The following is a 13,435-nucleotide window of genomic DNA, read 5'->3' as shown; positions in this document are numbered from 1 at the left end:
ACAAGTCTCTAATCTCTCATTCTTGAGGAATAGCTAACTCCTTTTCTTTATGGCGATAAAGTAGGTTCCAATCATTCTGTTCGTACCCTCAACTTCCATTGTACATTCGTTTTTGAAGGGGAACCAACCATTTGAGTTTGTCATGAAGGCAGTCAATTCATCTTGGGTAAATGATCCCATCACAATGTATCTAGTCTTGCATTTTCAGCCATTTGTTGCCTTGTTGATTTTTTCTCTTTTCTTGAAAATAGTTTTTTTCTCAAATAATATATCCTGATTATGGTTCACCTCCCTCTATGCCTGCCAATTCCTCTCCTCCTCGCATCTGGATCTATGCCCTTCTTTCTCTCATTAAAAACCAAAAAAGCTTCTAATAATAATTTGTGGATTTTCCTAATGATTACTGACATTAATCAACTTGCCATATATATATATATATATATATATATATCTTGGCTGTCTACACTCCTTCACCAGTAAAGTATCTATTGAAATCCTTTGCCCATATTCATCATATTATTAATTTTTATAAATTCTTATCCATGCACATAGTATACCTCTATTTATTTATGTATTCCTTAATTTCTTTTAGTATTGACTTATAGTTTTAATTTAGTTTATTTATTTAGAATTGCATTTTACTTCTTCTATTTGTATATCTATATGTTTGTGCCATGTATCTGTGGTGCCCCAGGATCTCCTAGTGCTAAACTTAAAGGTAGTTGCAACTGTGATGTGGGTTCTGGAAACTAGGCTCAGGCCCTGTGGAAGAACAAGTGCTCTTAATCATCAAACCATCTCTCTGTCCCTTCGTTTTACAAATTTTAGTAGCAAATTTTTTTAAATTTACATACACAGTTTCCTCCATTAACTAATATGATTTTCCACTTTTTCTTTTTAAGTTGATTCAGTGTTAAACGTTAAACTGACCAAGCATTCCTGGGACTCACTTTGCTTGGTCATGATATATAACAGTTTTCACAAATAGTATTGGAGGGCTTCCATTTAATAATATGTTATTAGTAACATTTCTGCATTTATGCCAAATGGACCAGTGAACCAGTTACTTTTTTTGTCTTTTTCTTTCTTTCTTTCTTTCTTTCTTTTCTTTTCTTTTCTTTTCCTTTCTTCTTCTTCTTCTTCTTCTTCTTCTTCTTCTTCTTCTTCTTCTTCTTCTTCTTCTTCTTCTTCTTCTTCTTCTTCTTCTTCTTCTTCTTCTGTAATGTTTGGTTGGATACTGTAAGATCAGGACTGAGAATTTTTTTTAAAAAATTTAAATAAAAGTTTTTTAAAAAATTTAAAACAGAGGAATCCAGCCTCTATGGAAACAGAATGTCTTTCAATCAGAACAATGAAGGACAGTGATCGCTTCTGAAATAGAGACTATGTGACCAAGTGAAGGGAGGTTGAGGATTTTATAAGACAGAAAAGGAAGTTTGGGGAGTAGAAGAATCTGGCTGCAGATCTGTTCCCCTGAACACTCAAAGTTGTAAATACCAATACCAAGGGGAGACTGGTGTGTTGACACTCTCTTGAGAAGCCCAGGATCCTAGATCCTAGCTGACAACTTTTTCTCTGTAGTTTCTCAATCCACTAGAGGTCATTAACCCTTCCAGCATCAGAGTAGTACCCCTCCCCCATAAGATGTGTTGAGAATTCTCTCCTCTTCTCAGAAGGCTTTTCATTACTTACAGTTTGTTTGTTTGAGTGTTTATTATTTGAAAGAATTCATTAATTGGACAGACAGATTTGGGTTGGGAGTTTTATTTCACTAGTTGGTCATTTTTTGTTTGTTTTTCTGTTGTTCTTGTTGTTGTTATTGTTGAGTTCTATTTCTTAGGAAGATTCTACCCACAAATCCACCTCCTTCCTAAATTTGAGCACTCTCGGGTTACTGGTTTCTGCTTCACAGTCCTTGGGCCATTTGTGTCTTTCCAGGACTTGGTTCATTTCATTGAAACCATAGCATTGAATGCCATTAAATAAACTTCTCCATCAGATAGGGGTTCTGCCCTATGAGATCTTTTGTAGATATTGCTGACATTCTTGTCTCTCATCTCTGTTGAATTCACTGGATTTGTTCATCTTTACACTTTGTTGACTCTGTGCTCCTATGGTTTCCCTGACATCTGCTTGACTTCCGTTGCACATAATGGTGTCCTTTATTGAACGTTAACTTTTTAACACTTTCATGTATAGATACAATGTGCTATAATCACAATCACCCCACAGGATCTTCTCTCATCTTCAGTCCTCTGACTCCATGCTTCTTCCCAACTATCCCCTCCTACTTTTCTTTTATGCCATTTTTATGTGGGTCTTATGCAAGTAGCCACGACTGCCACATCTTCATAATTGTAATGGTCACCTCATGTCCGGCAGACAGAGCTCCTCCCTACTTTCAGCTCTTACAGTCTTTCTACCCCATCTTCTGCAATGTTCCCTGGGCCTTAGATGAATGCTAGAGATTTCTGTGTAGGGCTGAACACACAACACACACTTATTCTCAGCGCTTGGACCAGATCTTGACAAGGCCAATACGCTTTAAACCTAATCACAAATATTTAGAAGGTAGTTTGACTAATTATTTACACTTCTAAATTACATTTATTTTTCTGGCTTCTTAAGAGGAAAGTTATATCATTACTTTGAAAACTGTCTGTTTTTCTTCTCTTGGTATTTAACAGTAACAATAGCTCTCCTATCACTCCTGCTGACACCACACAGTTCCTTTTCATTGTTCTGAAAATTAATCCTAGTATCTCATGACTCTTTATCTGAACCATGGTTTATTTTAAAAAATACTTTATTAACTCCCAGATACTTGAGGGTTTTTCACACATGGTTCTTTTGAAAGTTTCTAATTTAATCTGGTCATGGTCAAAATGATTTCTTATATGTTTAATCTGAGATCTATTTAGTCTTAGTTTATGTGTCAGCATATAGTCAGACTTCGGACACATTCCAGGGGCATTTAAAAGGAAGATACATTCTGTGCTCATGGGGTGGAATGCCTAATAAATCTTAATGAGGGAAAGTTTGGTAATAGGACTCAGAACTTCTACAGATTTTTGTCTAATTGCTCTATAAATGTCTAAGTCAGACTGATGGTAGTCTCTGGCTGTAGCTGTGAGGCTTCCTATTGTCCCTTTCAGCCTTATCCTTTTCACTTGTGTGCTTCAAAGCTGTATGCCTAGGTGAACTCACTAAGGATTTCTTTTATGTCTTCTTAAGAAGTTGATGCTTTGGGTCATTGCCTGGTGTCCTTCACTGCCTGTGGTAACTTTCTCTACCCTGAAGCCCGCCTTGTCTGACATTTGCTTAGTGGCTCGTGACGACATGTCTTTCTTGCTTCTCTTACTCCTTACCTGTCTTTGTCTCTACACAGTCGTGGGGTTTTCTGTTGGTTAATCTAGGATTGGATCCCACTTCCGTTCAGCCTTTTAAAAGCAATGTTTCTTTATCAGGCCTGTCTCTGAATTCATTTTGCTCATTTGCATACTGGGGGCTGAAGCAGATGACCTGTAAGCCTCTTTCTAACAGTTCTTGGTCCTTCACTATGTCAATGGAATAACCCTGCTGTGGCCTCTGCCCAGCCTCTTGTTCACAGAGCTAGCACTCGTGCCTGTGGCTGTCTGTGCTGTGATTTAAGGACACCTCTGGTAGTTCTCCACAGTCTTCCCTCTCAGGGGTGGTGAGCAGAGTCTGTGGGATGTCCTTTTCATGTGTTCATATGAGCATGATTCAAGCCCATTGTCCTCCTAGGCTACCCCATATTAGAGAAGAGGAGGAGGAGGATCAGGAGGAAGAGGGGCAGGAGGAGGAGAAGACAGAAGGACAGGAGAGAGAGAGAGAGAGAGAGAGAGAGAGAGAGAGAGAGAGAGAGAAAGGTGCCATTTGCCAGGTTCTTCCTTTCCATCAACAATTTGCCCCCACGCATGTTCCATTATCCCTAATTAACTCCAACCTGAAAAATTCCGTCTTCATTCCTCTCCCCAAATGCCACAGAGTGGAAGCATTTTCTTTCCTCATGCCATCTGTTCCTGCCTTGGCACCTGCCCACTGGATGTTACACTAGTCAGTGCACTGCAGCTCAGGGCCCAACCCAAGGAGAAGAGGAAGAAAGTAGGAGCCAGCAGAGGTTGCTAAAATGTCTACTTGTCTCTCCTCCTCGGTCTACTCTACCCTGTGCTGACCCTGTGTTGTCACCCTTGTTCCTCGACCTGAGTCCTCTGCCATCTAAAATGGGTGGTGCCATTGCCAGAATCTCCTTGAACTCTGAGCTATCGATAGGACAAATAAGGCCACAGCTAAAGGACAAGAATTGGCTGGATATAAGGTGGTAGGGAGAGCACAGAGATAATTAGCTTTTCTGTACTGACAAGCTGCAGATAGACACGGGAACTTTCTTTTCAGGCTTTCAGGCTGTTAAAAGATACTGTGATCTCCAAGTTCACCCCTAGAGTTTCTTTGTGTCCTATGAAGAAAAGAAAGCGGAGGGGGTGCAATTGACTCCATAGTTGCTATTTCAGTTTCCAGAGGAGCCTGGCTTGTTGATTGAAGAGATTGTTATCGTGTTTGGGGCTCCATGAAGGTGACCTTCAAATCTTTTTGCTAAACCAAAGGCTCCTTTTCCCCTCACGCTCAGTCTGGGAAAAACTTGGGATAGGGGGACTTGGGGTACTCTGCAGAAGAACCCAGGCTCTCCGAGAAAGGCTGAGGAAAGCACAGGAGGCAGGTGAGGAGTTTGTATGCTACTCCCCAGAGCGTGGTATAATAGAATCCTAGCATAATCATCAGAGAAGCTGCTTTTATAGGACTCTGAATCCGCTCTGGATCGCCCCAGGGAGCCAGTGGCTAACTGACAGAGCTAGCTGGAGAGCTGGATTCAACTGCCTTGCATTGGTGCCTGCAGATGTACGACCTCTGCACGTCAGGACGGAGGAGGGGAAAGCAACCTGCAGAACTTCAAAGATGTGGGATTAGATGTAGGAACAGGGAGGGGAGAAAGTAGGTGGTTCCAGCCCATGGGCACGCATGTGCACACAGGGTACCTGAGGAGAGGGCTCTGTAAGAACATCACTTCCTTACCAGGAAGCAGTAAGATACTCCCCCGTGATGCTATCTCTACCTTAAAGCCAGAAGAATCCTATCCTCCAGCATCCTCCATAAGTCCGGGGACTGGGACTATGACCCATAGTCAGGGTTTGTGAGTAAAGGTTACATCTATAATGCTAGCCTCCTATCCACACTTTGGAGACTGAGTTGACTTCTGGAAGCTGTGGGGAGGGGTATGCTAAGCAAGTCCTTGAAGTGAGCTCAATTTCACGTGCTGATGTTGACTAGTGGGCCTTCAGGAGTGATGCTTTGGGTAGCTGAGTCCTCTGCCAGCCTCTCCAGCAAATAACTGGTGGTATAGGAACCTGTTTTTAAACGCCCTCTACAAGTCAATAGGATGTCAATTTAGTTCTTCTTTTGTTAAGTCTATCTAATGCCTGTCCTTTTCTTTGCCTGTTAAATGAATCTCAGGGTCACCTTCTTATCTTGTTCCCTTCACTGTCCTGCCTTTGAGCCTGGGGGCAGTAAACTGCCTCATGTTCCTGGTGCTGTTTCCTTCCTCCTCAGTCCTTATCCTCTGGAAAGAAAATATACCAAGTAACAGCACACAGGGCCAGAGGGTGAAGGTAAGAGCTCGGGAGGTGGAAGGATGGAAACCTCCATCATGAAGAGGCATCTGAACTCTTACAGCCTCTTCTATGCGTCGATTCTTGAACTACGAGGATGGGAAACTGACTCACTTGAGACGCTAGAGAACAGGAACTAAGCAAAAACCTTAGGCAGTCCCAGCAGCCTCCATGTGTCCATGGCGGTGTCCTGCTGGAAAAAGCCTGGTCTCTGGCAGGGGCACCAAGATGGTTTTAGTCTCCATTTCTATGCCCGAGATCTGAATCCCTGGCCCTCCCTCTTGCAATGAGTCTTGCACGATGTGCCCTTCCTTTGTCTGGAGAGATGGAGGTTCTGGTTATCTATCATCCATGCTCACAGAGACCTCCTTCCATATAGCAAATTCAGAAGCTGAAGAGAGACTAGGAAGCAACAAGCTTGGGAATAAACACCACAGATGCTAAGGCTTGAGAAAGGGCAGTCCCCCGAGGGCATGTGTTAGAAACGAGGTCCCCTTTCTCCTGTCAATCAAGGATTCTTGCTGTTGCCACAATGGTGACAGTCACAGGAGACAAAACAATAAAAAGGACTGCCCTTATGTCCACAGCTTTGTAGATCAATTTCCCACAACTCTTTTGCCTTCACTCACTCTGACCAAGGATCTCCAGAAACCTGTGCTTCATTTACCAGCCAAGCTCACCTAGAGAAGTCCTCTGGGACTCAGGAATTCATTTGCCAAAAGTCATTTTCTGTAGCTTTGGCTGCTAGGAAACCAAGTCACCGCTTGGCAAAATGAAATGAATGGACCTTTCCATGAGCTGATTGATAGTGTGTTTCCACAGAGCTCCCATGCCCAGGACCACACCTGCAACCACCTTCTGAGAAGATCAGAAACTTCTAAGGTCTTTTCTAGTACACAGGAAATCACTTCAAGTTTGGGAACCACCGGCTTTATCTTAGAAGCTTCCTACTGACAACATGGTTGCGCCCTTCAGAACAGTGTTAGAAGATCTACAGCGCCCTCTACAGGCTTGTGAGTTAAAGGCTTCATCTGCTAATGTAGCTATTGGAACTTTCAAACGCTGAAGTCTAACATAAAGAAGTCGGATCACTGGAACGGGCTTTCTTGACTCCTTTCCACATAGCTACCATGAAGTAAACAGATTTTTCTCTATCACACAAGCTCCACCAGGGTGTCCAGCTTCCCGAGCCGTGAACAGTGGAGCCAGACAAGCACTGACAGCTCTGAAGGCAAGTCCAACCTGAACCTTTTTTGTCTCGGGTATTTTGCTACAGTAACAGAAAGTGGACCAACTCAGTGAGGAATAGTTAGTTTGACATGTAGGAAAATTCGCAACATTGAGGTAAGTTGTCAGCACTTTCTGCCTCCAATACACTAGACTCTCCCATGTTGCCCTCCATCCTTGTTACCTACCATCCTCAACTGGAAAGAGAACAGCTCTGGAGCGCCACAGGGGGAGCATTAGAATTGTTGCCCTATAAACCATCCAGATCCATCCCAGACACTTATTTCTTCCATCTAGCACCAAGCAGTAGAGAATACTGAGGTTCTGTGGGTTCTGTAGAGTCTCCTGTGTGGCAGGTACCATCGGGTAATAGTCATTTATAGACTCCACCATGTAGCCAGGACTTCTAGAGGTCAGGAGATCAGAATGGTTTAGAACTCACCCAGAGTTCCACATTTTCCAAGCAGGTTTCACTGTTACTTGCTTTCTTCCCAGCACCACTTGACTCCTGGTTTTAAGACACATCCAGGGTTATAGTGAGTTGATGACGCTAAGAGGCCAGAGGCTGTTTGTTGATTGCCTTCGTGTCTCAACAGAGCAAGCTTCTCAGCTCCCAATGGGGCACAGGACTTTCCTGCCCCAAATTCTTCAAGACATTTCTATAACTGTCCCAAAGACTGTCCTAAGAGTTTCTTTCCCAAACATCTAAGGATTAAAGGTTTGCCTACTTCCAGATCACCTTCTAGGACTTCTAATCCTTTCTAGAATCCTCCTGATGTTTTCAGGTAAGTCCAAGGTGATGGACTGATGAGTGGACTAGTGTCATAAGAGAACTGACCAAGCTGAGGGATGACAGCTGACATCATGCTTCCCTGTGACATAAACTCCGCCCCCCCCCAAGCCACTAGCTCCAGCAGTATCTGTACCTATCAAGGCTGTTAATCAGGAGGGTGTTGCCAACTAGAATATCAGCCAGCAAGAGAGATGAGACTGGTGTTTAGAATTGTCCTGGGATCAGATAAAAGTGTCAATGTTCTACAGGAGAATGAAGGACCCACAGTTGGGAGACAACAGATATTGGCTCTGAGAAAGCAGAGAGAATCCACGATTCCTTTAACCGGCTGCTATTCCTCTCTGAGGGAAACCAAAGAAGTCATCTTTTAACTATCTCTTAAGTGCCTTCTCTTAAGTTCTTGTCCTCTCTCATGGGCAGAATGTACCAGATTTCTAAATGCCCCTTACCTTGATCATCACGCCTCCAGCTTTCTTCTACATGCTAAGAAACGGCCTATCTAAAATAAAAGTGAACCTAAGACATTGTGTTCCTGCAGAAGAGGTCTCTGAGCTGGCACATCCACACTCCACAGTGCACAACCATGCTTCAGGGTATAAGAAAAATATACAACCTACACTTCTAATGACTTTTCCAGAAACCAATAAGAAATAAATTGAGATTTTCTAGTACATAATCTGCACCTTGGCACTAACAATGCTGCTCAACCATGAGGTTTGGATGGGGAATGGGAGTCCTTTTTTATTTTTTTTAAATAAGAGAGCCTCAGCTGCACTTAATCTGATTAATCATAATCCTTGATTCACATCTAATCATTAGTCCATCATTCATTTACATGTACGTTTTTCACAGTGTGATAAGCACCCATAAATCTACCCGCCAACCAGAAGGCTGGCATTTCGGAAGAATGGCCATCAACATATACAGACATCCCACCCCTTCCCCCTATTTCCCCCATTCTAGGTAGCCACCATTCTCAAGCACAGATGGGTCCATTGTTCTCGTACTACATATTAATATAGCATTAAATAATTATAGCCCTCTACATTGGGGGGGAGAATAGACTTTTTATTTATTATTGTCTGCAGTCCTGGGGCTCCAACTCAAGCCATGCTAGGCAAGTGCTCTACCCCTGAGCTACATGCCTTACTCAAAGGCAAAGATTTTGTTTTAGATATTTTGTGACTTTTGAAAAGGATGTTGTACTATATTTCATATTCTAGCTTTTTTTGTCTTCACTTAGTCATAACTTTGCTAGTATTTATCCATATTTCCTTATGTCCCAGAGTGCCATTCATTTTAATGGTCATGTGATAGTCCCTAATGTGACTTTATAACAATTTATTAGTCTATATTTCTTTCATGGGCATTTGAATTGTTTTCATTAATGAATAAAACTTATGTAAAAAAGTAAACACAACCAACACAATCTTCACACACACATATACATAACCACATATATTCTCAAAACAAACTCATATATGTATAAAGAATATAAAATTTCAATAAGAAGACAAATTATCCAATAAGGCATGGATAAAAAAGGAGGATTCAAATATTTAAGAAGAAAATCCAAGCAGGCAGTAGGCATACAAAAAGGCATTCAACATGCAAAGAAATGGAAAATATAGATATGAAAAGCTACAATCTCCTCCAACACAATGATGGGAGATGAGGATAGCTTGGCAGTAGAATGCTTACCCCACATTCGAGAGTTCCTGGGTTTGATCCCTGGCATGGAACAAAATGTTAAGATTAGAGAGAGCTACACTACTAGGCTTTGGTCAAAAGCAGAGGAGACAAAACTGTTGGATCTGCTCGTACTTGAGAAAACGGGAATTATCCACCTGACGTGTAAACTAGATGCATGTTCTGACACTACCCATGTAGCCACAGAAGTTCTCACGCCCTGGAAGACACATATAAAAATGAATGATAAATCTCCGGTGTATATAGTTGTCCTTCAGTATACACAGAAACCTTGACTTCTAGATCTCTCACAGATACCCAAATCCATGGAAGTTCAAGTTCCTTCTATAAAATGACAATATCCATACATATCCTATGTGTACCCTTCCTTGAATATGTTAAATCACCTCTAAGTTATGCAAATGCGATACAAATATTTGTATAGTTTACTATCTAGGGAAGATTGACAAACAGAGAAAGTCTACCCAGATGCAATTTGAACATTTCTGATCGCGGCTGGTTGAATCTGTGGATGTAGAACTTGTGGGTCCTGAGATCCACGTGCCCATGCTTTACTTTATAGGTGTGGATATCATATCCCTCAGCACATCCATTGGAGACTGGAGGGGACGCTCTATATCAGGGAGTGTGTCAAAGTTACTTCTTGCTCAAAAGGTAATAGAAAAGCACTCCCACCCTACATTTAAAAGGGGTATTTTGCCTCTAGCTGCCATCTTGCATCCCCGTGTGTGAGCCTTATCTCAGCTGGTCTGCCTGAGTCCCCCTGAGCATGAACCTTAGTCCCCTGTGCAGCCCCATTTCCACTCAGACAAGATGAAAGAAATGATCATGAACCAGGGAAAACTTGCCAAACTGCAGGCACAAGTGCCCATTGGTGGGAAAAGAACTGCTCGTAGAAAGAAGGTGGTTCACAGAACAGTCACAGCAGACGATAAAAAACTGCAGTTCTCCTTAAAGAAGTTGGGGCAAACAATATCTGTGGTATTGAAGAGGTGAACATGTTTACAAACCGAGGAACAGTGATCCGTTTTAACAACCTTAAAGTTCAGGCGTCTCTGGCAGCAAACACCTTCCCCGTTACAGGCCACACCGAGACAAAGCGGCTGTCAGAAATGTTTCCCAGCATCCTCAGCCAGCTTGCTGCAGACAGTCTGACTAGTTTGAGGAGGCCGGCTGAAGCTGTACCCAACAATCTATGGATGGAGAAGCAGCACTTGCTTCTGATGACGATGACAAAGTTGCAGATCCGGTGGAGAATTTTGAGGAGGCATCTGAGAACGAGGCAAACTGAATTGAAGCAACTTCTGAAGAAGGTGACCCTTGCAGAAGTTACAGGACCTGCTGTTTTATATCGTGACTGCTTTTTAATTTTTTTGTTTATTATGGATCTCATAATCTACATCTCTAACATCTTTAAGCCCAAGCCCCCCTGAACACTGCAGCTCTTTTCAGTTTTCAATTATGACTGATTCATTCTTTGCATCAAATTAAGCTGAAGACGCCTGGGAATAAAGTTTGGAAAAGGTTAATAAAATTCTTTCCCTGTCATAAAACTACAAAGCTTCTGTAAGGCAAAGGACACTGTGGTTAGGACAAAATGGCAACCAACAGATTGGGAAAAGATCTTTACCAATCCTACAACAGATATATATGTATCAAAATATATAAAGAACTCAAGAAGTTAAACTGCAGGGAGACAAATAACCCTATTAATAAATGGGGTTCAGAGCTAAACAAAGAATTCACACCCGAGGAATGCAGAATGGCTGAGAAACACCTAAAGAAATGTTCAACATCTTTAGTCATAAGGGAAATCCAACTCAAAACAACCCTGAAATTTCACCTCACACCAGTGAGAATGGCTAAGATCAAAAACTCAGGTGACAGTAGATGCTGAAGAGAATGCAGAGAAAGAGGAACACTCCTCCATTGTTGGTGGGATTGCAGACTGGTACAACCATTCTGGAAATCAGTCTGGAGGTTCCTCAGAAAATTGGACATTGCACTACCTGAGGACCCAGCTATACCTCTCTTGAGCATATACCCAAAAGATGCTCCAACATATAACAAAGACACATGCTCCACTATGTTCATAGCAGCCTTATTTATAATAGCCAGAAGCTGGAAAGAACCCAGATGCCCTTCAACAGAGGAATGGATACAGAAAAGGTGGTACATCTACACAATGGAATATTACTCAGCTGTGAAAAACAATGCCTTTATGAAATTCATAGGCAAATGGATGGAATTGGAAAATATCCTGAGTGTGGTAACCCAATCACAGAAAAACACACATGGTATGTACTCATTGATAAGTGGCTATTAGCCCAAATGCTTGAATTGTCCTAGATGCACAGAACACATGAAACTTAAGAGGGATGACCAAAATGCGAATGCTTCACTCCTTCTTTAAAAGGGGAACAAGAATACCCTTAGGAGGGGATAGGGAGGCAAAGTTTAGAACAGAGGTTGAAGGAACGCCCATTCAGAGCCTGCCCCACATGTGGCCCATACATATACAGCCACCAAACTAGATAAGATGGATGAAGCTAAGAAGTGCAGGCTGACAGGAACCGGATGTAGATCTCTCCTGAGAGACACAGCCAGAATACAGCAAATACATAGGCGAATGCCAGCAGCAAACCACTGAACTGAGAAGGGGACCCCCGTTGAAGGAATCAGAGAAAGGACTAAAAGAGCTGAAGGGGCTTGAGGCCCCATATGAACAACAATGCCAACCAACCAGAGCTTCCAGGGACTAAGCCACTACCCAAAGACTATACATGGACTGACCCTGGGCCCCAACTGCCTAGGTAGCAATGAATAGCCTAGTAAGGGCACCGGTGGAAAGGGAAGCCCTGCCAAGGCTATACTCCCAGTGAATGGGATTCTTGGAGGGAGGGCAGTAATGGGGATGGGAAAGGGAACACCCATGTAGAAGGGGAGGGGGAGGGGTTAGGGGATGTTGGCCTGGAAACCGAGAAAGGGAATAACATTTGAAATGTAAATAAGAAATACCCAGTTTAATAAAGATGAAAAAAATTCTTTGCCTAGTTAAAAAAAAGGAAGGGGTATTGTGTTCTTAGTATATCAATTTGAGTAAGTATCTACACAATAAAGGGTTCCTATGTAAATGAAAAACATGGTATTTTAGAAACTGCATCCCCAGCATTGGGTTTATGTTAATACTTGGGCCCACTGCTAATATTGTTACATGTTCAATACTCCTGGCCACCCTCCTCCACTGAGGGAACCACTCTGCTAGCCCTTCTGCTCCTCTTCATTTTGATTTCCTGTCTAGCCACATCACCTGCAATGCCTGCCTATGCTGCATGCTTTACTCTCGGCCTTGAGCTTGACTGAATAGCATTTTAGGATCTGCCTTCCTGTTCATTAGGTTCAAAATTCACACTGCCATGTGGAGTTCATTCCTTTCCATTCCTGTCTCGTTCCATTTGCTTGATAATCATGACTTAGCGATCCAGCCTTTGTCCCTCACCCCAGACTGTTGGGTTGCTTCTAGACACTACTGTTAGGAAGTCTCTGCCATGACTGACCATTACTCTTTCCTTGATAAAGCCATGATGTTATGGCTCTGGACATGACTTTTGGAAAAGTGACAGTGGCCATTGAAAACTGGGATAGTGACTGCTGGTTTTAGTCCGATGTGTCACCTATCTGCTGTGTAGTTCTTTCCTCCCAATTGAAACATTCCCTCCTCGAGGAAGAAGGAAAGCAGAAGTAAATACAACATGCAAGGAACAAAAAGGTCCTGAAAGTTACAAGGTTTCTAATTTCTGGTGAGAAGAGACTCTCTCACAGGTCACACTGTCCACAAGTCCTGCAGAGCGCTCCAGGGATGTAGTATTCATGAGTGTCACCCATGCTAGGGTGGGGATTTTGGTGACCTTTGAGTTCCACATGTTCCTGTAAGAAACCCTTCACTCATATGCCTGTATGTAACCCCACACATTTCATTGGTTCACTTGGCTGGACTTGAGCAGAACCATTTCTTATCTGG

At 42.5% G+C, this 13,435-nt stretch overlaps 1 pseudogene; it reads left to right on the top strand.

Annotated features, from left to right (window-relative positions):
- Positions 1-1,238: 1,238 nt before the first annotated feature.
- LOC134486749 (transcription factor BTF3-like) lies at positions 1,239-10,830 on the top strand (annotated as a pseudogene).
- The last annotated feature ends 2,605 nt before the right edge of the window (positions 10,831-13,435 follow it).

This window comes from Rattus norvegicus, chromosome 4 (genome assembly GCF_036323735.1).
Source record: "Rattus norvegicus strain BN/NHsdMcwi chromosome 4, GRCr8, whole genome shotgun sequence".
Taxonomy (NCBI): domain Eukaryota; kingdom Metazoa; phylum Chordata; class Mammalia; order Rodentia; family Muridae; genus Rattus; species Rattus norvegicus.
Note: the sequence above shows the minus strand (reverse complement) of the source record. Positions and strands in the feature narration are given on the sequence as shown.